Here is a 24,028-nt window from a genome sequence, read left to right on the forward strand (position 1 = left end):
CTTGAAAATCTTGGACTTTAAACAAAAGGGCTTTGAAACATTTTAAAGTGCAAAACTCCCGCTTTACTGTCAAATTATGATGGAGAAAAGGCAAAAAAAGCTAACAAAGCCATGTAAATACTTTCATTTAAAAGTTTTTCAATAGTTTAAAGCTTACAGCACCTGGTATTCCCAGGTAGTCTCCCATCTAAGTACTAACCTAGCCAGCCCAAGCCTTCTAGCTTCTGAGATCAGACAAGATTGGGCAATCTTCAGCTGGCATGTCCTTAAGCAAACTCTGCTTGAAAATCTTGGACTTTAAACAAAAGGACTTTGAAAACATTATAAAGTGCAAAACTCCCGCTTTACTGTCAAATTATGATGGAGAAAAGGCAAAAAAAAGTTAACCAAAATCCATGTAATACTTTCATTTAAAAGTTTTTCAATAGTTTACAGCTTACAGCACCTGGTATTCCCAGGTAGTCTCCCATCCAAGTACTAACCAGGCCCAAGCCTTCTTAGCTTCTGAGATCAGACAAGATTGGGCAATTCTTCAGCTGGTTTGTCCATACACAAACTCTGCTTGAAAATCTTGAACTTTAAACCAAAAGGGCTTGAACACATATCAAAGAGTGAAAACTCCCGCTTTACTGTCATAATTATGATGGAGAAAAGGCAAAAAAAGCTAACAAAGCCATGTAAATACTTTCATTTTAAAAGTTTTTCTATAGTTAAAGCTTACAGCACCTGGTATTCCCAAGTAGTCTCCCATCTAAGTACTAACCAGGCCCAAGCCTTCTGAGCTTCTGAGATCAGACAAGATTGGGCATTCTTCAGCTGGTTTGTCCGTACACAAACTCTGCTTGAAAATCCAGAACTTTAAACCAAAGGGCTTGAACACATATCAAAGAGTGAAAACTCCCGCTTTACTGTCAAATTATGATGGAGAAAAGGCAAAAAAAAGCTAACAAAGCCATGTAAATACTTTCATTTAAAAGGTTTTTTCAATAGTTTAAAGCTTACAGCACCTGGTATTCCCAGGTAGTCTCCATCCCAGTACTAACCAGGCCCAAGCCTTCTTAGCTTCTGAGATAAGACAAGATTGGGCATTTTTCAGCTGGTTTGTCCGTACACAAACTCTGCTTGAAAATCTTGAACTTTAAACCAAAGGGGCTTGAACACATATCAAAGAGTGAAAACTCCGGCTTTACTGTCATAATTATGATGGAGAAAAGGCAAAAAAAGCTAACAAAGCCATGTAAATACTTTCATTTTAAAAGTTTTTCAATAGTTAAAGCTTACAGCACCTGGTATTCCCAGGTAGTGTCCCATCCAAGTACTAACCAGGCCCAAGCCTTCTTAGCTTCTGAGATCAGACAAGTTTGGGCATTCTTCAGCTGGTTTGTCCGTACACAAACTCTGCTTGAAAATCTTGAACTTTAAACCAAAGGGGCTTGAACACATATCAAAGAGTGAAAACTCCGGCTTTACTGTCATAATTATGATGGAGAAAAGGCAAAAAAAGCTAACAAAGCCATGTAAATACTTTCATTTTAAAAGTTTTTCAATAGTTAAAGCTTACAGCACCTGGCATTTCCCACGTAGTCTCCCATCCAAGTACTAACCAGGCCCAAGCCTTCTTAGCTTCTGAGATCAGACAAGTTTGGGCATTCTTCGGCTGGTTTGTCCGTACACAACTCTGCTTGAAATCTTGAAACTTTAAACCAAAGGGGCTTGAACACATATCAAAGAGTGAAAACTCCGGCTTTACTGTCATAATTATGATGGAGAAAAGGCAAAAAAAGCTAACAAAGCCATGTAAATACTTTCATTTTAAAAGTTTTTCAATAGTTAAAGCTTACAGCAGCTGGTATTTCCAGGTAGTCTTGTCCGTACACAAACTCTGCTTAAAAAATCTTGAACTTTAAACCAAAGGGGCTTGAACACATATCAAAGAGTGAAAACTCCCGCTTTACTGTCAAATTATGATGGAGAAAGGCAAAAAGTTGGAGTGGTAAGCTTTTATTTGCAATACAACAAATAAAGTGCACACCTTCTAGAGGCACTGCAATACTGGGTCGATGAATGGAGCAGATGGAGCAGGCACTATTGCCGACTCCCTGTTCTAAAAATTCGCTTAATATGACGAATCAGATATTAAATTGACATCAGGATGCGTAGCACCTTAAGGCCGAGGGCTGGAAAAAACCCCACCTAATCGATTCAGCTCCACCCCACTCCATAGCCAAGCCTGTGAATGATCGTTGTAGAGCACACACAGACAAAGAAACCTGAAGAGAAGTTTAAAAAAAAAAAAAAAAAAAGATAAAAGGCGGGAAAACATTTCAAAGAAAAAAAAAAATACCCCCTAACTTACTTTAAAAAAAGTTAACAAAGTGATGTAAATACTTTCATTTTAAAAGTTTTAAAATAGTTAAAGCTTACAGCACCTGGCATTCCCACGTAGTCTCCCATCCAAGTACTAACCAGGCCCAAGCCTTCTTAGCTTCTGAGATCAGACAAGATTGGGCAATCTTCAGCTGGTATGTCCGTAAGCAAACTCTGCTTAAAAAAATCTTGGACTTTAAACAAAAGGGCTTTGAAAACATTTTAAAGTGCAAAAACTCCCGCTTTACTGTCAAATTATGATGGAGAAAAGGCAAAAAAAGCTAACAAAGCCATGTAAATACTTTCATTTAAAAAGTTTTTCAATAGTTAAAGCTTACAGCACCTGGTATTCCCAGGTAGTCTCCCATCTAAGTACTAACCAGGCCCAAGCCTTCTTAGCTTCTGAGATCAGACAAGATTGGGCAATCTTCAGCTGGTATGTCCGTAAGCAAACTCTGCTTGAAAATCTTGAACTTTAAACCAAAAGGGCTTGAACACATATCAAAGAGTGAAAACTCCAGCTTTACTGTCATAATTATGATGGAGAAAAGGCAAAAAAAGCTAACAAAGCCATGTAAATACTTTCATTTAAAAGGTTTTTCAATAGTTAAAGCTTACAGCACCTGGTATTCCCAGGTAGTCTCCCATCCCAGTACTAACCAGGCCCAAGCCTTCTTAGCTTCTGAGATCAGACAAGATTGGGCATTTTTCAGCTGGTTTGTCCGTACACAAACTCTGCTTGAAAATCTTGAACTTTAAACCAAAGGGGCTTGAACACATATCAAAGAGTGAAAACTCCGGCTTTACTGTCATAATTATGATGGAGAAAAGGCAAAAAAAGCTAACAAAGCCATGTAAATACTTTCATTTTAAAAGTTTTTCAATAGTTAAAGCTTACAGCACCTGGTATTCCCAGGTAGTCTCCCATCCAAGTACTAACCAGGCCCAAGCCTTCTTAGCTTCTGAGATCAGACAAGTTTGGGCATTCTTCAGCTGGTTTGTCCGTACACAAACTCTGCTTGAAAATCTTGAACTTTAAACCAAAGGGGCTTGAACACATATCAAAGAGTGAAAACTCCGGCTTTACTGTCATAATTATGATGGAGAAAAGGCAAAAAAAGCTAACAAAGCCATGTAAATACTTTCATTTTAAAAGTTTTTCAATAGTTAAAGCTTACAGCACCTGGCATTCCCACGTAGTCTCCCATCCAAGTACTAACCAGGCTCAAGCCTTCTTAGCTTCTGGGAACAGACAAGATCGGGCAATCTTCAGCTGGTATGTCCGTAAGCAAACTCTGCTTGAAAATCTTGGACTTTAAACAAAAGGGCTTTGAAAACATTATAAAGTGCAAAAACTCCCGCTTTACTGTCAAATTATGATGGAGAAAAGGCAAAAAAAGCTAACAAAGCCATGTAAATACTTTCATTTAAAAAGTTTTTCAATAGTTAAAGCTTACAGCACCTGGTATTCCCAGGTAGTCTCCCATCCAAGTACTAACCAGGCCCAAGCCTTTTGAGCTTTTGAGATCAGACAAGATTGGGCATTCTTCAGCTGGTTTGTCCGTACAAAAACTCTGCTTGAAAATCTTGAACTTTAAACCAAAGGGGCTTGAACACATATCAAAGAGTGAAAACTCCACTTTACTGTCAATTTATGATGGAGAAAAGGCAAAAAGTTGGAGTGGTAAGCTTTTATTTGCAATACAACAAATAAAGTGCACACCTTCTAGAGGCAATGCAATACTGGGTCGATGAATGGAGCAGATGGAGCAGGCCCTATTGCCAACTCCCTGTTCTAAAAATCCGCTTAATATGACGAATCAGATATTAAATTGACATCAGGGTGCGTAGCACCTTAAGGCCGAGAGCTGAAAAAACCCCACCTAATCGATTCAGCTCCACCCCACTCCATAGCCAAGCCTGTGAATGATCGTTGTAGAGCACACACAGACAAAGAAACCTGAAGAGAAGTTTAAAAAAAAAAAAAAAAAAGATAAAAGGCGGGAAAACATTTCAAAGAAAAAAAAAATACCCCTTAACTTACTTTAAAAAAAGTTAACAAAGTGATGTAAATACTTTCATTTTAAAAGTTTTAAAATAGTTAAAGCTTACAGCACCTGGCATTCCCACGTAGTCTCCCATCCAAGTACTAACCAGGCCCAAGCCTTCTTAGCTTCTGAGATCAGACAAGATTGGGCAATCTTCAGCTGGTATGTCCGTAAGCAAACTCTGCTTGAAAATCTTGGACTTTAAACAAAAGGGCTTTGAAAACATTTTAAAGTGCAAAAACTCCCGCTTTACTGTCAAATTATGATGGAGAAAAGGCAAAAAAAGTTAACAAATCCATGTAAATACTTTCATTTAAAAAGTTTTTCAATAGTTAAAGCTTACAGCACCTGGTATTCCCAGGTAGTCTCCCATCCAAGTATTAACCAGGCCCAAGCCTTCTTAGCTTCTGAGATCAGACAAAACTGGGCATTCTTCAGCTGGTTTGTCCATACACAAACTCTGCTTGAAAATCTTGAACTTTAAACCAAAAGGGCTTGAACACATATCAAAGAGTGAAAACTCCCGCTTTACTGTCATAATTATGATGGAGAAAAGGCAAAAAAAGCTAACAAAGCCATGTAAATACTTTCATTTTAAAAGTTTTTCTATAGTTAAAGCTTACAGCACCTGGTATTCCCAAGTAGTCTCCCATCTAAGTACTAACCAGGCCCAAGCCTTCTGAGCTTCTGAGATCAGACAAGATTGGGCATTCTTCAGCTGGTTTGTCCGTACACAAACTCTGCTTGAAAATCCAGAACTTTAAACCAAAGGGGCTTGAACACATATCAAAGAGTGAAAACTCCAGCTTTACTGTCAAATTATGATGGAGAAAAGGCAAAAAAAGCTAACAAAGCCATGTAAATACTTTCATTTAAAAGGTTTTTCAATAGTTAAAGCTTACAGCACCTGGTATTCCCAGGTAGTCTCCCATCCCAGTACTAACCAGGCCCAAGCCTTCTTAGCTTCTGAGATCAGACAAGATTGGGCATTTTTCAGCTGGTTTGTCCGTACACAAACTCTGCTTGAAAATCTTGAACTTTAAACCAAAGGGGCTTGAACACATATCAAAGAGTGAAAACTCCGGCTTTACTGTCATAATTATGATGGAGAAAAGGCAAAAAAAGCTAACAAAGCCATGTAAATACTTTCATTTTAAAAGTTTTTCAATAGTTAAAGCTTACAGCACCTGGTATTCCCAGGTAGTCTCCCATCCAAGTACTAACCAGGCCCAAGCCTTCTTAGCTTCTGAGATCAGACAAGTTTGGGCATTCTTCAGCTGGTTTGTCCGTACACAAACTCTGCTTGAAAATCTTGAACTTTAAACCAAAGGGGCTTGAACACATATCAAAGAGTGAAAACTCCGGCTTTACTGTCATAATTATGATGGAGAAAAGGCAAAAAAAGCTAACAAAGCCATGTAAATACTTTCATTTTAAAAGTTTTTCAATAGTTAAAGCTTACAGCACCTGGCATTCCCACGTAGTCTCCCATCCAAGTACTAACCAGGCTCAAGCCTTCTTAGCTTCTGGGAACAGACAAGATCGGGCAATCTTCAGCTGGTATGTCCGTAAGCAAACTCTGCTTGAAAATCTTGGACTTTAAACAAAAGGGCTTTGAAAACATTATAAAGTGCGAAAACTCCCGCTTTACTGTCAAATTATGATGGAGAAAAGGCAAAAAAAGCTAACAAAGCCATGTAAATACTTTCATTTAAAAAGTTTTTCAATAGTTAAAGCTTACAGCACCTGGTATTCCCAGGTAGTCTCCCATCCAAGTACTAACCAGGCGCAAGCCTTCTGAGCTTCTGAGATCAGACAAGATTGGGCATTCTTCAGCTGGTTTGTCCGTGCACAAACTCTGCTTGAAAATCTTGAACTTTAAACCAAAGGGGCTTGAACACATATCAAAGAGTGAAAACTCCACTTTACTGTCAATTTATGATGGAGAAAAGGCAAAAAGTTGGAGTGGTAAGCTTTTATTTGCAATACAACAAATAAAGTGCACACCTTCTAGAGGCAATGCAATACTGGGTCGATGAATGGAGCAGATGGAGCAGGCCCTATTGCCAACTCCCTGTTCTAAAAATCCGCTTAATATGACGAATCAGATATTAAATTGACATCAGGGTGCGTAGCACCTTAAGGCCGAGAGCTGAAAAAACCCCACCTAATCGATTCAGCTCCACCCCACTCCATAGCCAAGCCTGTGAATGATCGTTGTAGAGCACACACAGACAAAGAAACCTGAAGAGAAGTTTAAAAAAAAAAAAAAAAAAGATAAAAGGCGGGAAAACATTTCAAAGAAAAAAAAAAATACCCCTTAACTTACTTTAAAAAAAGTTAACAAAGTGATGTAATACTTTCATTTTAAAAGTTTTAAAATAGTTAAAGCTTACAGCACCTGGCATTCCCACGTAGTCTCCCATCCAAGTACTAACCAGGCCCAAGCCTTCTTAGCTTCTGAGATCAGACAAGATTGGGCAATCTTCAGCTGGTATGTCCGTAAGCAAACTCTGCTTGAAAATCTTGAACTTTAAACCAAAAGGGCTTGAACACATATCAAAGAGTGAAAACTCCCGCTTTACTGTCATAATTATGATGGAGAAAAGGCAAAAAAAGCTAACAAAGCCATGTAAATACTTTCATTTTAAAAGTTTTTCTATAGTTAAAGCTTACAGCACCTGGTATTCCCAAGTAGTCTCCCATCTAAGTACTAACCAGGCCCAAGCCTTCTGAGCTTCTGAGATCAGACAAGATTGGGCATTCTTCAGCTGGTTTGTCCGTACACAAACTCTGCTTGAAAATCCAGAACTTTAAACCAAAGGGGCTTGAACACATATCAAAGAGTGAAAACTCCAGCTTTACTGTCAAATTATGATGGAGAAAAGGCAAAAAAAGCTAACAAAGCCATGTAAATACTTTCATTTAAAAGGTTTTTCAATAGTTAAAGCTTACAGCACCTGGTATTCCCAGGTAGTCTCCCATCCCAGTACTAACCAGGCCCAAGCCTTCTTAGCTTCTGAGATCAGACAAGATTGGGCATTTTTCAGCTGGTTTGTCCGTACACAAACTCTGCTTGAAAATCTTGAACTTTAAACCAAAGGGGCTTGAACACATATCAAAGAGTGAAAACTCCGGCTTTACTGTCATAATTATGATGGAGAAAAGGCAAAAAAAGCTAACAAAGCCATGTAAATACTTTCATTTTAAAAGTTTTTCAATAGTTAAAGCTTACAGCACCTGGTATTCCCAGGTAGTCTCCCATCCAAGTACTAACCAGGCCCAAGCCTTCTTAGCTTCTGAGATCAGACAAGTTTGGGCATTCTTCAGCTGGTTTGTCCGTACACAAACTCTGCTTGAAAATCTTGAACTTTAAACCAAAGGGGCTTGAACACATATCAAAGAGTGAAAACTCCGGCTTTACTGTCATAATTATGATGGAGAAAAGGCAAAAAAAGCTAACAAAGCCATGTAAATACTTTCATTTTAAAAGTTTTTCAATAGTTAAAGCTTACAGCACCTGGCATTCCCACGTAGTCTCCCATCCAAGTACTAACCAGGCTCAAGCCTTCTTAGCTTCTGGGAACAGACAAGATCGGGCAATCTTCAGCTGGTATGTCCGTAAGCAAACTCTGCTTGAAAATCTTGGACTTTAAACAAAAGGGCTTTGAAAACATTATAAAGTGCGAAAACTCCCGCTTTACTGTCAAATTATGATGGAGAAAAGGCAAAAAAAGCTAACAAAGCCATGTAAATACTTTCATTTAAAAAGTTTTTCAATAGTTAAAGCTTACAGCACCTGGTATTCCCAGGTAGTCTCCCATCCAAGTACTAACCAGGCGCAAGCCTTCTGAGCTTCTGAGATCAGACAAGATTGGGCATTCTTCAGCTGGTTTGTCCGTGCACAAACTCTGCTTGAAAATCTTGAACTTTAAACCAAAGGGGCTTGAACACATATCAAAGAGTGAAAACTCCACTTTACTGTCAATTTATGATGGAGAAAAGGCAAAAAGTTGGAGTGGTAAGCTTTTATTTGCAATACAACAAATAAAGTGCACACCTTCTAGAGGCAATGCAATACTGGGTCGATGAATGGAGCAGATGGAGCAGGCCCTATTGCCAACTCCCTGTTCTAAAAATCCGCTTAATATGACGAATCAGATATTAAATTGACATCAGGGTGCGTAGCACCTTAAGGCCGAGAGCTGAAAAAACCCCACCTAATCGATTCAGCTCCACCCCACTCCATAGCCAAGCCTGTGAATGATCGTTGTAGAGCACACACAGACAAAGAAACCTGAAGAGAAGTTTAAAAAAAAAAAAAAAAAGATAAAAGGCGGGAAAACATTTCAAAGAAAAAAAAAAATACCCCTTAACTTACTTTAAAAAAAGTTAACAAAGTGATGTAAATACTTTCATTTTAAAAGTTTTAAAATAGTTAAAGCTTACAGCACCTGGCATTCCCACGTAGTCTCCCATCCAAGTACTAACCAGGCCCAAGCCTTCTTAGCTTCTGAGATCAGACAAGATTGGGCAATCTTCAGCTGGTATGTCCGTAAGCAAACTCTGCTTGAAAATCTTGGACTTTAAACAAAAGGGCTTTGAAAACATTTTAAAGTGCAAAAACTCCCGCTTTACTGTCAAATTATGATGGAGAAAAGGCAAAAAAAGTTAACAAATCCATGTAAATACTTTCATTTAAAAAGTTTTTCAATAGTTAAAGCTTACAGCACCTGGTATTCCCAGGTAGTCTCCCATCCAAGTACTACGCAGGCCCAAGCCTTCTTAGCTTCTGAGATCAGACAAGATTGGGCATTCTTCAGCTGGTTTGTCCATACACAAACTCTGCTTGAAAATCTTGAACTTTAAACCAAAAGGGCTTGAACACATATCAAAGAGTGAAAACTCCCGCTTTACTGTCATAATTATGATGGAGAAAAGGCAAAAAAAGCTAACAAAGCCATGTAAATACTTTCATTTTAAAAGTTTTTCTATAGTTAAAGCTTACAGCACCTGGTATTCCCAAGTAGTCTCCCATCTAAGTACTAACCAGGCCCAAGCCTTCTGAGCTTCTGAGATCAGACAAGATTGGGCATTCTTCAGCTGGTTTGTCCGTACACAAACTCTGCTTGAAAATCCAGAACTTTAAACCAAAGGGGCTTGAACACATATCAAAGAGTGAAAACTCCAGCTTTACTGTCAAATTATGATGGAGAAAAGGCAAAAAAAAGCTAACAAAGCCATGTAAATACTTTCATTTAAAAGGTTTTTCAATAGTTAAAGCTTACAGCACCTGGTATTCCCAGGTAGTCTCCCATCCCAGTACTAACCAGTCCCAAGCCTTCTTAGCTTCTGAGATCAGACAAGATTGGGCATTTTTCAGCTGGTTTGTCCGTACACAAACTCTGCTTGAAAATCTTGAACTTTAAACCAAAGGGGCTTGAACACATTTCAAAGAGTGAAAACTCCGGCTTTACTGTCATAATTATGATGGAGAAAAGGCAAAAAAAGCTAACAAAGCCATGTAAATACTTTCATTTTAAAAGTTTTTCAATAGTTAAAGCTTACAGCACCTGGTATTCCCAGGTAGTCTCCCATCCAAGTACTAACCAGGCCCAAGCCTTCTTAGCTTCTGAGATCAGACAAGTTTGGGCATTCTTCAGCTGGTTTGTCCGTACACAAACTCTGCTTGAAAATCTTGAACTTTAAACCAAAGGGGCTTGAACACATATCAAAGAGTGAAAACTCCGGCTTTACTGTCATAATTATGATGGAGAAAAGGCAAAAAAAGCTAACAAAGCCATGTAAATACTTTCATTTTAAAAGTTTTTCAATAGTTAAAGCTTACAGCACCTGGCATTCCCACGTAGTCTCCCATCCAAGTACTAACCAGGCTCAAGCCTTCTTAGCTTCTGGGAACAGACAAGATCGGGCAATCTTCAGCTGGTATGTCCGTAAGCAAACTCTGCTTGAAAATCTTGGACTTTAAACAAAAGGGCTTTGAAAACATTATAAAGTGCGAAAACTCCCACTTTACTGTCAAATTATGATGGAGAAAAGGCAAAAAAAAGCTAACAAAGCCATGTAAATACTTTCATTTAAAAAGTTTTTCAATAGTTAAAGCTTACAGCACCTGGTATTCCCAGGTAGTCTCCCATCCAAGTACTAACCAGGCGCAAGCCTTCTGAGCTTCTGAGATCAGACAAGATTGGGCATTCTTCAGCTGGTTTGTCCGTGCACAAACTCTGCTTGAAAATCTTGAACTTTAAACCAAAGGGGCTTGAACACATATCAAAGAGTGAAAACTCCGCTTTACTGTCAAATTATGATGGAGAAAAGGCAAAAAGTTGGAGTGGTAATAAAGTGCACACCTTCTAGAGGCAATGCAATACTGGGTCGATGAATGGAGCAGATGGAGCAGGCCCTATTGCCGACTCCCTGTTCTAAAAATCCGCTTAATATGATGAATCAGATATTAAATTGACATCAGGGTGCGTAGCACCTTAAGGCCGAGATCTGAAAAAACCCCACCTAATCGATTCAGCTCCACCCCACTCCATAGCCAAGCCTGTGAATGATCGTTGTAGAGCACACACAGACAAAGAAACCTGAAGAGAAGTTTAAAAAAAAAAAAAGATAAAAGACGGGAAAACATATCAAAGAAAGAAAATACCCCTTAACTTACTTTAAAAAAAAGTTAACAAAGTGATGTAAATACTTTCATTTTAAAAAGTTTTACAATAGTTAAAGCTTACAGCACCTGGCATTCCCACGTAGTCTCCCATCCAAGTACTAACCAGGCTCAAGGCTTTTTAGCTTCTGAGATCAGACAAGATCGGGCAATCTTTAGCTGGTATGTCCGTAAGCAAACTCTGCTTGAAAATCTTGGACTTTAAACAAAAGGGCTTTGAAAACATTATAAAGTGCGAAAACTCCCGCTTTACTGTCATAATTATGATGGAGAAAAGGCAAAAAAAGCTAACAAAGCCATGTAAATACTTTCATTTTAAAAGTTTTTCAATAGTTAAAGCTTACAGCACCTGGTATTCCCAGGTAGTCTCCCATCCAAGTACTAACCAGGCCCAAGCCTTCTGAGCTTTTGAGATCAGACAAGATTGGGCATTCTTCAGCTGGTTTGTCCGTACAAAAACTCTGCTTGAAAATCTTGAACTTTAAACCAAAGGGGCTTGAACACATATCAAAGAGTGAAAACTCCACTTTACTGTCAATTTATGATGGAGAAAAGGCAAAAAGTTGGAGTGGTAAGCTTTTATTTGCAATACAACAAATAAAGTGCACACCTTCTAGAGGCAATGCAATACTGGGTCGATGAATGGAGCAGATGGAGCAGGCCCTATTGCCAACTCCCTGTTCAAAAAATCCGCTTAATATGACGAATCAGATATTAAATTGACATCAGGGTGCGTAGCACCTTAAGGCCGAGAGCTGAAAAAACCCCACCTAATCGATTCAGCTCCACCCCACTCCATAGCCAAGCCTGTTAATGATCGTTGTAGAGCACACACAGACAAAGAAACCTGAAGAGAAGTTTAAAAAAAAAAAAAAAAAAAGATAAAAGGCGGGAAAACATATCAAAGAAAGAAAATATCCCTTAACTTACTTTAAAAAAAAGTGAACAAAGTGATGTAAATACTTTCATTTTAAAAAGTTTTACAATAGTTAAAGCTTACAGCACCTGGTATTCCCACGTAGTCTCCCATCCAAGTACTAACCAGGCTCAAGCCTTCTTAGCTTCTGAGATCAGACAAGATCGGGCAATCTTCAGCTGGTATGTCCGTAAGCAAACTCTGCTTGAAAATCTTGGACTTTAAACAAAAGGGCTTTGAAAACATTATAAAGTGCGAAAACTCCCGCTTTACTGTCAAATTATGATGGAGAAAAGGCAAAAAAAGCTAACAAAGCCATGTAAATACTTTCATTTCAAAGTTTTTCAATAGTTAAAGCTTACAGCACCTGGTATTCCCAGGTAGTCTCCCATCCAAGTACTAACCAGGCCCAAGCCTTCTTAGCTTCTGAGATCAGACAAGATTGGACATTCTTCAGCTGGTTTGTCCGTACACAAACTCTGCTTGAAAATCTTGAACTTTAAACCAAAGGGGCTTGAACACATATCAAAGAGTGAAAACTCCCGCTTTACTGTCATAATTATGATGGAGAAAAGGCAAAAAAAGCTAACAAAGCCATGTAAATACTTTCATTTTAAATGTTTTTCAATAGTTAAAGCTTACAGCACCTGGTATTCCCAGGTAGTCTCCCATCCAAGTACTAACCAGGCCCAAGCCTTCTGAGCTTCTGAGATCAGACAAGATTGGGCATTCTTCAGCTGGTTTGTCCTTACACAAACTCTGCTTGAAAATCTTGAACTTTAAACCAAACGGGCTTGAACACATTTCAAAGAGTGAAAACTACGCTTTACTGTCAAATTATGATGGAGAAAAGGCGAAAAGTTGGAGTGGTAAGCTTTTATTTGCAATACAACAAATAAAGTGCACACCTTCTAGAGGCAATGCAATACTGGGTCGATGAATGGAGCACATGGAGCAGGCCCTATTGCCGACTCCCTGTTCTAAAAATCCGCTTAATATGACGAATCAGATATTAAATTGACATCAGGGTGCGTTGCACCTTAAGGCCGAGGGCTGGAAAACCCCACCTAATCGATTCAGATCCACCGCACTCCATAGCCAAGCCTGTGAATGATCGTTGTAGAGCACACACAAACAAAGAAATCTGAAGAGAGGTTTAAAAAAAAAAAAAAAAAAGATAAAAGGCGGGAAAACATTTCAAAGAAAGAAAATACCCCTTAACTTACTTTAAAAAAAGTTAACAAAGTGATGTAAATACTTTCATTTTAAAAGTTTTACAATAGTTAAAGCTTACAGCACCTGGTATTCCCAGGTAGTCTCCCATCCAAGTACTAACCAGGCCCAAGCCTTCTTAGCTTCTGAGATCAGACAAGATTGGACATTCTTCAGCTGGTTTGTCCGTACACAAACTCTGCTTGAAAATCTTGAACTTTAAACCAAAGGGGCTTGAACACATATCAAAGAGTGAAAACTCCCGCTTTACTGTCATAATTATGATGGAGAAAAGGCAAAAAAAGCTAACAAAGCCATGTAAATACTTTAATTTTAAAAGTTTTTCAATAGTTAAAGCTTACAGCACCTGGTATTCCCAGGTAGTCTCCCATCCAAGTACTAACCAGGCCCAAGCCTTCTGAGCTTCTGAGATCAGACAAGATTGGGCATTCTTCAGCTGGTTTGTCCCTACACAAACTCTGCTTGAAAATCTTGAACTTTAAACCAAAGGGGCTTGAACACATTTCAAAGAGTGAAAACTCCGCTTTACTGTCAAATTATGATGGAGAAAAGGAAAAAAGTTGGAGTGGTAAGCTTTTATTTGCAACACAACAAATAAAGTGCACACCTTCTAGAGGCAATGCAATACTGGGTCGATGAATGGAGCAGATGGAGCAGGCCCTATTGCCGACTCCCTGTTCGAAAAATCCGCTTAATAAGACAAATCAGATATTAAATTGACATCAGGGTGCGTACCACCTTAAGGCCGAGGGCTGGAAAACCCCACCTAATCGATTCAGCTCCACCCCACTCCATAGCCAAGCCTGTGAATGATCGTTGTAGAGCACACACAGACAAAGAAATCTGAAGAGAAGTTTAAAAAAAAAAAAAAAATCGATTCAGCTCCACCCCACTCAATAGCCAGGCCTGTGAATGATCGTTGTAGAGCACACACAGACAAAGAAAACTGAAGAGAAGTTTAAAAAAAATAAAAATAAAAAGATAAAAGGCGGGAAAACATATCAAAGAAAGAAAATACCCCTTAACTTACTTCATAAAAAAGTTAACAAAGTGATGTAAATACTTTCATTTTAAAAGTTTTACAATTGTTAAAGCTTACAGCACCTGGCATTCCCACGTAGTCTCCCATCCAAGTACTAACAAGGCCCAAGCCTTCTTAGCTTCTGAGATCAGACAAGATCGGGCAATCTTCAGCTGGTGTGTCCGTAAGCAAACTCTGCTTGAAAATCTTGGACTTTAAACAAAAGGGCTTTGAAAACATTATAAAGTGCGAAAACTCCCGCTTTACTGTCAAATTATGATGGAGAAAAGGAAAAAAAAAGTTAACAAAGCAATGTAAATACTTTCATTTAAAAAGTTTTTCAATAGTTAAAGCTTACAGCACCTGGTATTCCCAGGTAGTCTCCCATCCAAGTACTAACCAGGCCCAAGCCTTCTTAGCTTCTGAGATCAGACAAGATTGGACAATCTTCAGCTGGTTTGTACGTACACAAACTCTGCTTGAAAATCTTGAACTTTAAACCAAAGGGGCTTGAACACATATCAAAGAGTGAAAACTCCCGCTTTACTGTGATAATTATGATGGAGAAAAGGCAAAAAAAGCTAATAATGCCATGTAAATACTTTCATTTTAAAAGTTTTTCAATAGTTAAAGCTTTCAGCACCTGGTATTCCCAGGTAGTCTCCCATCCAAGTACTGACTAGGCCCAAGCCTTCTGAGCTTCTGAGATCAGACAAGATTGGGCATTCTTCAGCTGGTTTGTCCGTACACAAACTCTGCTTGAAAATCTTGAACTTTAAACCAAACGGGCTTGAACACATTTCAAAGAGTGAAAACTCCGCTTTACTGTCAAATTATGATGGAGAAAAGGAAAAAAGTTGGAGTGGTAAGCTTTTATTTGCAATACAACAAATAAAGTGCACACCTTCTAGAGGCAATGCAATACTGGGTCGATGAATGGAGCAGATGGAGCAGGCCCTATTGCCGACTCCCTGTTCTAAAAATCCGCTTACTATGACGAATCAGATATTAAATTGACATCAGGGTGCATAGCACCTTAAGGCCGAGGGCTGGAAAACCCCACCTAATCGATTCAGCTCCACCCCACTCCATAGCCAAGCCTGTGAATGATCGTTGTAGAGCACACACAGACAAAGAAATCTGAAGAGAAGTTTAAAAAAAAAAAAAAAAAGATAAAAGGCGGGAAAACATTTCAAAGCAAGAAAATACCCCTTAACTTACTTTAAAAAAAGTTAACAAAGTCATGTAAATACTTTCATTTTAAAAGTTTTACAATAGTTAAAGCTTACAGCACCTGGCATTCCCACGTAGTCTCCTATCCAAGTACTAACCAGGCCCAAGCCTTCTTAGCTTCTGGGAACAGACAAGATCGGGCAATCTTCAGCTGGTATGTCCGTAAGCAAACTCTGCTTGAAAATCTTGGACTTTAAACAAAAGGGCTTTGAAAACATTATAAAGTGCGAAAACTCCCGCTTTACTTTCACATTATGATGGAGAAAAGGCAAAGCTAACAAGGCAAAGCTAACAAAGCCATGTAAATACTTTCATTTAAAAAGTTTTTCAATAGTTAAAGCTTACAGCACCTGGTATTCCCAGGTAGTCTCCCATCGAAGTACTAACCAGGCCCAAGCCTTCTTAGCTTCTGAGATCAGACAAGATTGGGCATTCTTCAGCTGGTTTGTCCGTACACCAACTCTGCTTGAAAATCTTGAACTTTAAACCAAATGGGCTTGAACACATATCAAAGAGTGAAAACTCCGCTTTACTGTCAAATTATGATGCCGAAAAGGCAAAAAGTTGGAGTGGTAAGCTTTTATTTGCAATACAACAAATAAATTGCAATCCTTTATTTGGACTTTAAACAAATTTCAGATTACTTGTCAAATCTGTTGAAGATTTGACAAGAAAGATGCTAAAGTTGAGGGAGTTGTCTCTTTTTATTCCTTAAACCTTACATTCCAATGTACACTATTAACTGGAATGGAAAAAAAAATCTAACTAATCTGAAGCTCTTGGCTCAGTGAAGCTACCCCAAAGAGAAGCACTTACTGTCTTGATGTAAAATTAATGCTTCTGATTGAGGAAACCTAATGACCAAATACAGACTTTTGGAAAACTGTAATGATTGTGGTGGTTTTTGCACACATTGAAGAAAGTTCTTCCATGACCCGAAGTAGATGACATGTTGAAGCCAAATACCCCAACTTAATAGCACTTTTTGCTTTAGGTTTGACAAGAGAGTTGCTAAAGTTAAGGGAGTTGTCTGCTTTTGGATTTTTACTTTGTAAGTTGCACATTTTGACAACAGGTCAAATTACATGCAGATGACTGTCATCTGTTTAGCTACCCCAAAGAGAAGCACTTATTTTCTATAATATGAATGAATGCTTCTGTTTAAGGATACATGACAGAGGAATGTTGCAGATTGGTCACTGTGGTGCTGCTCTATAGGAATCAAGCTACATATACAACATTTTGTTAATGAAGTCCATTCTGAAGCTGGATCTTGATCGATGCATGAAAGATATTCTAAATGACTCTTTATATCACAAAGTAAGAATATGGATGGCTTTTTCGATCTTTGAGTCATTTGAACTAACTGCTGCCCTAACTTGGTAGCACTTACATTTAAGACAAAGTAAGTATGCTAAAGTCAGGGGTACATTCAGACAATTGTATTACACAGCAGAAAAAAGGCTTCATCAAACAAAAGTACTAGGCAAAATGCTATTTTAAATTTGTCCTCCAAAGTCATCATGCTTTGTTTGCTTGGAGTCAGTTACAGTTAGCCAAGCATGGCACAACAAAAGAAAAACGTGACATTGTTAGAGTCACAATAAACTACTCCAACAAATAGCACTTACCAATAACTGAAAGCAAGTCAGTGTCATTATTTGGGAAGCTTCTGAGTCAGATGTAAGTTAATGAATTCAACCCCTTTTTTCTGCCAGTCTAGGGACCATCCAGCCTAGGCATCCTCCAGATGAATCACCACAACAGCCAGAAATGTCTTGGACAACAGGTCTGTTCCCATGTTCTCTGTCAACTAAAGAACGATAAGTATGGACTCTGCTTTAAAGCGTGCTGGGTGATAAGAGCATAATGGGAGAAATCACAGCTCCACCCACATGCACTCTCAAATTTAGTATTCAAATATCTTGTCAATGGCTGAGAAATTAACACCATGACACAAACAATGCACCTTTTATTTCAGGAAACCTGTAAGTCAATTCTTCTCAAAACTGAGCAATTACAGACCACTGTGCTAATGGATTGATTAAATATAGTCTTTTGTTTTAATTTTCTTTTCCTGCTTTCGTTTCAACTCAAAATGACATGGCAGTCATCCATGAAGTCCTTTTTTATAAAGACCCGTTTTCATCCAGGACTAGGGCCAAGTTATTGTCTTTTTACAGATGATTACTTTGAAGCCAAATACCCCAACTAGATAGCACTTTCTGTTGAAGATTTGACAAGAAAGATGCTAAAGTTGAGGGAGTTGTCTCTTTTCATTCCTTAAACCTTACATTCCAATGTACACTATTAACTGGAATGGAAAAAAAATCAAACTAATCTGAAGCTCTTGGCTCAGTGAAGCTACCCCAAAGAGAAGCACTTACTGTCTTGATGTAAAATGAATGCTTCTGATTGAGGAGACCTAATGACCAAACACAGACTTTTGGAAAACTGTAATGATTGTGGTAGTTTTTGCACACATTGAAGAAAGTTCTATTAGAGGATGGATGGATAAAAAGAGGAGTGGAGAATAGGAGGATGAAGGTAGAAAGATTGACTGTAGTTAAGTTGGTCCCAATTGATGAATGGATGAAATGTGTGGTGGTTGGAGGTCTGAAAATGTTAACACTGTTTCTCTGTAAAATGCATTAGAGTGAATGGGAGAATGGAAGGATAAGAAGAAGTACAGAGGATAGGGGGATGAGGGTAGAAAGGTTGAATTGTGGTTGAATTGGTTACATTGAGTGAATTCTGTGGTGGTTGGATGTCTGAAAGTGTGACCATTGTTGCTCTGTAAAATGTATGGGAAGTTGGAAAGGTGAAAAGAGGAGCGGAAGAGAGGGAGATGAGAGGAAAGAGATTAAATGTGGATGAATAGGTTGAAATTGTTGAAGAGGTGCATGCTGTGGTAATTAGAATGGCGAAAGTGCACCCTATTTACTTGCGAGCATCTGCGCTGTAGCTTTGGCCTGGTCAAAAGCACTCCGATAGTCAGAGAGTATCTGTATATAATTTTCCAGTGTGATAAAACACATCAGAAAAACAGCGATTATGCTGTTTTTTTGGGAAAGGACCGCTCGGTTTACAAGAACCCAAAGTTAAGATGTAACGTTTAATGGAAGTGTCCAAAACATTTTCTCCAAAATGTCCCCTGTCTGTAGGATAATGGTCTTCCCTTGCTCCTGTCCTGTCCTGCTCCTGTTCTGCACTGCCACTGACTGTGGACTCAGCCCGGTCTGGACCACTGACAGTGTCATCTACAGTCGGGCCACCTGCGCTACTGACTTCAAATGAACTGCCAGCTTCTGACTCTAGATTTGAGCTGCAACAAAAACAATAGGAAGTATAGTAAATGCTAACATTTAAAAATCCTTGCCACAGTTATCCTATGGGTCTACTCTCTACTTAAGACCAATCTCAATAATTTATTGTCTGCTTGGAAGATTACTCAGACATAAATATCTATTGAAAGTCTAAGTTAGTGCTGTCAAGTGATTAAACATTTTGATCTAATTACATGGTGTGGCGATTAATTAATCTAATTGATCGCATTAATCGCACATACATACAGACATTACAAGAAGCAGTTTTCTTTTACCATTAATTATTGAATGCAAGCCTATAACTTAGGGTACACTGGTCATGGCATTTTTATCACTGACTGAACCAAACCTATGAATTAGATTACAGTATATGACAGTTGTAAATGTTGATACATTACGTCTCCCAGCTCTCTCTCGCTCTCTCTCGCACAGACACACACACACACACACACACACACACACACACACACTCCGGCCACAGCGCCGCCCCTCTGGAGGTCTGGATAATGCGGCTTTTCCAGGCCAATTTTCCCTCTCCTGCTGCCTCTAGCTTGACCAATAGCTCTCCTACAGACACTATGACCAGGTTCACCAATGCCACACACTTTCCAGATGGGCAAAGTGTTGAAATAAACGTGTGTTTGTGCTTCGTGAGCACTTTCGCCTTGCATGGCCGCTCATCTGCGCTCCAAAGTTGAACCGGGAGACGCGCGAGCGTCTTTTCCAAAAGGAAAATATCGTCAAAATCGGCAAAAAACATTAATAAGACATCCTTTATTAGCCATTTTGGTGTTTTTTTCCTCCAAATCTCACTGAACCGAACTGTGCTCTGGCTCACGCAGCAGCGATCTGGGACTCCATACTTTTTCTGTGATTAATTAATCTAATTAATGAGCTAAATTCCCAGCCCTAGTCTAAATCAAACATCTTCTGTGTTATATGTTAGGCTAGCTTCTGGTCCAGAGCTTAACTGTTGCATGACAGTTCACAGTTACTGCTGCTACGTGTCCTGTCCTCCTCACAACCACTCTTGGTTAAAAATCCAAATTGGTCTAATTTCGGGAGTTTTGCCACCCTTTCCTTTAGTTCTCTACGTTCCTGGCGCTCTTGGGTTTGAAGGGCATGCTACTTGTTTTGGTCAGCACGATGATTGCAATGTGCAGCCGTCCATTCCAAAAATCACAATAAAACATTTAGCCTTCCCAGAAACCCTTGCGGTATCTCAGTAGAAACAAATATACTCTGACATGACAGTTTGGCGACAATGAAAGATGATAACTTTATTTAACTCTTTTTATTTGAAGGTTGGATTTTAATGCTGAGGGTTTTTTTTTTTTTGTTGGTTTTTTTAAGGAGGCGGGTCTGAGGTAGTGATGGGCCCCCAGAGATCACGGGCCCTGGTGCGACCGCACCTGCTGAACCGGCTATAGTTACGCCACTGCATCGTTTGCACACACCGTTGCTGTGTTCTTCTGTATAGAGTAGCTTTCGCACGCAATGGTTTATGGGAATTACAGTCTCCCGCAGCAGCGAGGTGCACTTTCTAACTGCAAAAACGGCCTGTTTACCGCATTTAATTTGCATAAACGCCTTTGATTGGCTGGCTCTGCGTAGAAACGCATGACGTCCAAACGTAAACGGTGACTGCAGCACGAGCCAGAGCCACTCGAGAAACAGAGAGGAGACACTGATGAGAAACCAGACAAAACGAGCTACACTGAGGTAAATTACTTAAAAAAAATTAAAGAAAGTTACATAAAACTCTGCCAGGCAGTAGGTACGTATTAAAAATATAGCTTTTCTGAACCAGAGCCAATTATTATTTTTATGAAAGTAATTTTGCCCTTCCGTTCCTTCATTCACTGCACACTTTTACTGTGGTTTACTGTCATTGTTAGCTTGTGCTAATTAAACTGTCATGAATTATTGTATCCAATAATGTAAGAAGCACAGTTTGTAATAACTTGTTGATATTTTAAAGGCAGTTAAATGCAGTCAGTTCACAGTTAGTAAAGTTCCTATGAACAATGAATAAAACGTGATGTAATGGCATTCAAAAACATAGTGTTAAATAGTGTGCCGTGAACCTGGTTAGAGTACGAAATGCGGGACGGCATGGTGGCGAGCAAGTCATCTCAATCTGTTGCAACTTGTGGGCTGAGTGACGGTAGCAGATGCATACTTTCACATTTGAAGGGCAATGACTGTTCCCGGCTACAGGAAGGGCGGAGTTACTATATTAAAAACTTCAACTTGACTTCCTGCTACGGTGGGCAGAGAAATTATTTTTTACCCCACAAACTATAGTATTTGGCTGTTCTGACTTAGCCGTTCCTCAGGAGGTAAGGCAAGCTTGCTGCCATGCCGTTACGCCCCCTTCAAGAGAGCTGGAGAGCCTCTGTGAGACGGTTGGTGCTGGGGGTTTTTTTTCCCCCATCACGGGAAGACTTCTGAAGGTAGGATTTTGCATCAGTGGCCACTTCTGAACTGACAATTTCCAATAGTTTATGTTTATACTCACCATTAAACACATTTTTGACACATTACACATTAGCCTATTTTTCTTTCTCATTTTCTTTTCACTACGTCACTATTATAGACTGATATGCCTGAACTTCGGACGTCGAGGGGCCAGACGACACCAACAACGGCTATTGAAATGGAACATTCTACAGGGGTGGTACGGGTCCACCTCTGGCGTAAAGTGGGCTCTACTATCAGTATTACGCATCTTCACGCAGTATTACGCAGCACACACACAAACATTTACATTTGTGGCATTTACCAGACAATCTCATCCGGAGTGACTTACAATCAAAAGTTACAGGGACAGCCTGGAGACAATCAGGGTTAAGAGTCTTGATCAGGGACACATTGGTAGTAAGTGGGGTATGAACCTCAACTTCAACTTCAACCTGGGACTTTGATCTTTTGGTTCATAGGCGAGTGTGTTACATTCTAGGATGCTTTCACCTGCTACATTATGCAGTGTTGACTCTGGAAAGTGTTAAATAAATGAAGACTTTAGTTAAAAGTAGGGTTGAAAAATTCCCAGAATTTTCAAAGATGGAAACTTTCCAATTAACAGGAATTAACGGGAATTTATGGGAATAAACTGGGAATTTTCAAAATTGAAGGTTGGCTCTTCTTAGGGAACTTAAATATAGTTGAGCAAAGTATATTTTAGCATAATATTGACAAAAACAAACAAATGCAATTCAAATACACTTGAATATCCATGCCATTCCTTAATCACATGTACAGAGCACATGCTTTGCTGCATGGCTATTGAGACCACCTACTGGCACTGTGCATGCCTCCATCACATGTACACAGGGACCACACTTTTGAGCCTGAAGGACAAAGAGCATTGAAGGCACACATTTGAGCCTGTGGACTTAACAAGTGAGGTAAGTTTTGATGATATTATGGGAAAATATATTCATTAAATGTTTAAATTGTGAATATCACATAAAATGTATTAATCTGGTAGATAGCAATCTGATAAGATGCTAAATAAAATGCTAGCATCTGTTAGATGCTAAATAAGCCATAGCTAGTATAACATAAAGAAGATGCTAGCTTCCTCATTTGGCTGTTTTGAAGATCATTCCAGTTGTTTAGCTAGCCTTACTATTTATATCTGTTTATCATATTGCAATTGTGTTATTACGATCTCTTGCATTGCATTAGCATTTTTACAAGCTCTTGTTTTATTTTACAGAAAAATGCCACGTGCACTATCTGATGTGTGGAGACATTTTACACCAGCTAATGTACAAGGGAACTCTGTATATATGTGTAAGTATTGTTATAAGACGTACGTGAAGAATGCCACAAAAATGCAGCAGCACATTGCAAAGTGCAAAAAAATTCCTCAAGGCCCAACACATGCAGCCGCCAGGAGTTCCACTCAAGGGGAAAATGAATCTGTTTCAGCTGTATCAGAGTCAGATACCCACTCATCAGCTCCTGGTCCCTCTGGCATCAGAGGATTCTTTGATTTTATGGATGACACTAGCCAGAAAAACGCAGATGATTGTTTCGCTCGTGCAATCTATGCAACTGGCTCACCCCTGATGCTGACATCCAATGTGTACTGGAAGAGATTTTTGAATGTTTTCCGACCAGCATACATTCCCCCAACCAGACATGCATTGTCTACTCATCTACTGCATGAAGAGTTCAGTCGAGTTCAAGCAAAGGTGAAACAGACCACTGACCAAGCTGAGTGTATTTCAGTCATCTCTGATGGATGGTCCAATATCAGGGGACAAGGATTTATTAACTGTCACATGATCCCATCATGTGACCGGGAGTAACACGGAAACGAGGTAACGTGACTCCTATATATTAGGCTGGAGAGCAGCTGCCAATTGCTCAGTCATTGAATGACGCACGCCATTCGACTCGGCTCCGAAAACCCGCTCCCAGTAAGACCGTACCTGTCCTCTATGTTCTCCTGATTCCTGAACTCCTTCCTGTCACCCTGTCCTGCCCTGTCTTGTGTCTTAATACGCGAACGACAACATCAGTGTGGTGTTGCGGCTCGCGCCGTCCACGTTCGCAGATTAACGTGGAGGAACTTACCTGCCTCCCTGCGTCCCACCGCACTGAGGTCTCTCGTTTCCTCCTACACGTCTCTCTCGTTCTGGTCCCGGTTCGCGTGTCAGAATGACTGAGCCCGAATTACGCGCTTCACAACTCGCTGCTTTGTGCGATCGGATAGCGCGGCAGGAGAGTCTTTTTGGAAGTCTGTCGCAGGAGGTTCGCTTACTGCGGCAGCGCGTTCAGGAAGTGACCGCCGCGCACCGAGACCATGAAGCGGCGAGCGTGGCGCAGAGCCCTCGCCCCCCCGCGGTTCCCGAACCCAGTTTGCCGCTCCCGGAGCGCTGGAACGGGACCGAGGGGAGCGGCGAGGTGCTCCTCACCGCTCTCTCGTTGATTTTCGAGCTACAGCCTAGCCGCTACCCCAGTGCCCGGTCCCGAATCGCCTTACTCCTAACCCGGCTCGGTGGTTCCGCCGCAGAGTGGGCGGCTGCGCGAATTAATTCCCCAAGTTCTGCGTCCCTCTCGTATGCCGAATTCGTGGAGGAATTAAAAATCACCTTCTGTCATCCGGACGGTGTGGAAGACGTCGCGTCACAGCTTTACCATCTGCGCCAGGGTACCTCATCGGTCAGCCAGTTTACC

The 24,028-nt window shown here is 39.9% G+C and overlaps 17 pseudogenes; all 17 read right to left on the reverse strand.

Annotated features, from left to right (window-relative positions):
- Positions 1-2,417: 2,417 nt before the first annotated feature.
- Positions 2,418-2,536, reverse strand: LOC114780090 (uncharacterized; annotated as a pseudogene).
- A 162-nt stretch (positions 2,537-2,698) lies between these two features.
- Positions 2,699-2,817, reverse strand: LOC114780086 (uncharacterized; annotated as a pseudogene).
- Positions 2,818-2,978: 161 nt separating this feature from the next.
- Positions 2,979-3,097, reverse strand: LOC114780077 (uncharacterized; annotated as a pseudogene).
- Positions 3,098-3,258: 161 nt separating this feature from the next.
- LOC114780084 (uncharacterized) lies at positions 3,259-3,377 on the reverse strand (annotated as a pseudogene).
- A 1,095-nt stretch (positions 3,378-4,472) lies between these two features.
- LOC114780091 (uncharacterized) lies at positions 4,473-4,591 on the reverse strand (annotated as a pseudogene).
- Positions 4,592-5,310: 719 nt separating this feature from the next.
- LOC114780078 (uncharacterized) lies at positions 5,311-5,429 on the reverse strand (annotated as a pseudogene).
- A 161-nt stretch (positions 5,430-5,590) lies between these two features.
- Positions 5,591-5,709, reverse strand: LOC114780085 (uncharacterized; annotated as a pseudogene).
- Positions 5,710-6,804: 1,095 nt separating this feature from the next.
- On the reverse strand, positions 6,805-6,923 carry LOC114780092 (uncharacterized; annotated as a pseudogene).
- A 440-nt stretch (positions 6,924-7,363) lies between these two features.
- On the reverse strand, positions 7,364-7,482 carry LOC114780079 (uncharacterized; annotated as a pseudogene).
- A 161-nt stretch (positions 7,483-7,643) lies between these two features.
- On the reverse strand, positions 7,644-7,762 carry LOC114780087 (uncharacterized; annotated as a pseudogene).
- A 1,095-nt stretch (positions 7,763-8,857) lies between these two features.
- LOC114780076 (uncharacterized) lies at positions 8,858-8,976 on the reverse strand (annotated as a pseudogene).
- A 1,000-nt stretch (positions 8,977-9,976) lies between these two features.
- LOC114780089 (uncharacterized) lies at positions 9,977-10,095 on the reverse strand (annotated as a pseudogene).
- Positions 10,096-11,163: 1,068 nt separating this feature from the next.
- Positions 11,164-11,282, reverse strand: LOC114780083 (uncharacterized; annotated as a pseudogene).
- An 817-nt stretch (positions 11,283-12,099) lies between these two features.
- Positions 12,100-12,218, reverse strand: LOC114780075 (uncharacterized; annotated as a pseudogene).
- Positions 12,219-14,347: 2,129 nt separating this feature from the next.
- On the reverse strand, positions 14,348-14,466 carry LOC114780081 (uncharacterized; annotated as a pseudogene).
- Positions 14,467-15,558: 1,092 nt separating this feature from the next.
- Positions 15,559-15,677, reverse strand: LOC114780080 (uncharacterized; annotated as a pseudogene).
- Positions 15,678-15,847: 170 nt separating this feature from the next.
- LOC114780082 (uncharacterized) lies at positions 15,848-15,966 on the reverse strand (annotated as a pseudogene).
- Between the last annotated feature and the right edge of the window lie 8,062 nt (positions 15,967-24,028).

This window comes from Denticeps clupeoides, unplaced genomic scaffold (assembly GCF_900700375.1).
Source record: "Denticeps clupeoides unplaced genomic scaffold, fDenClu1.1, whole genome shotgun sequence".
In the NCBI taxonomy this organism is placed as follows: Eukaryota; Metazoa; Chordata; class Actinopteri; order Clupeiformes; family Denticipitidae; genus Denticeps; species Denticeps clupeoides.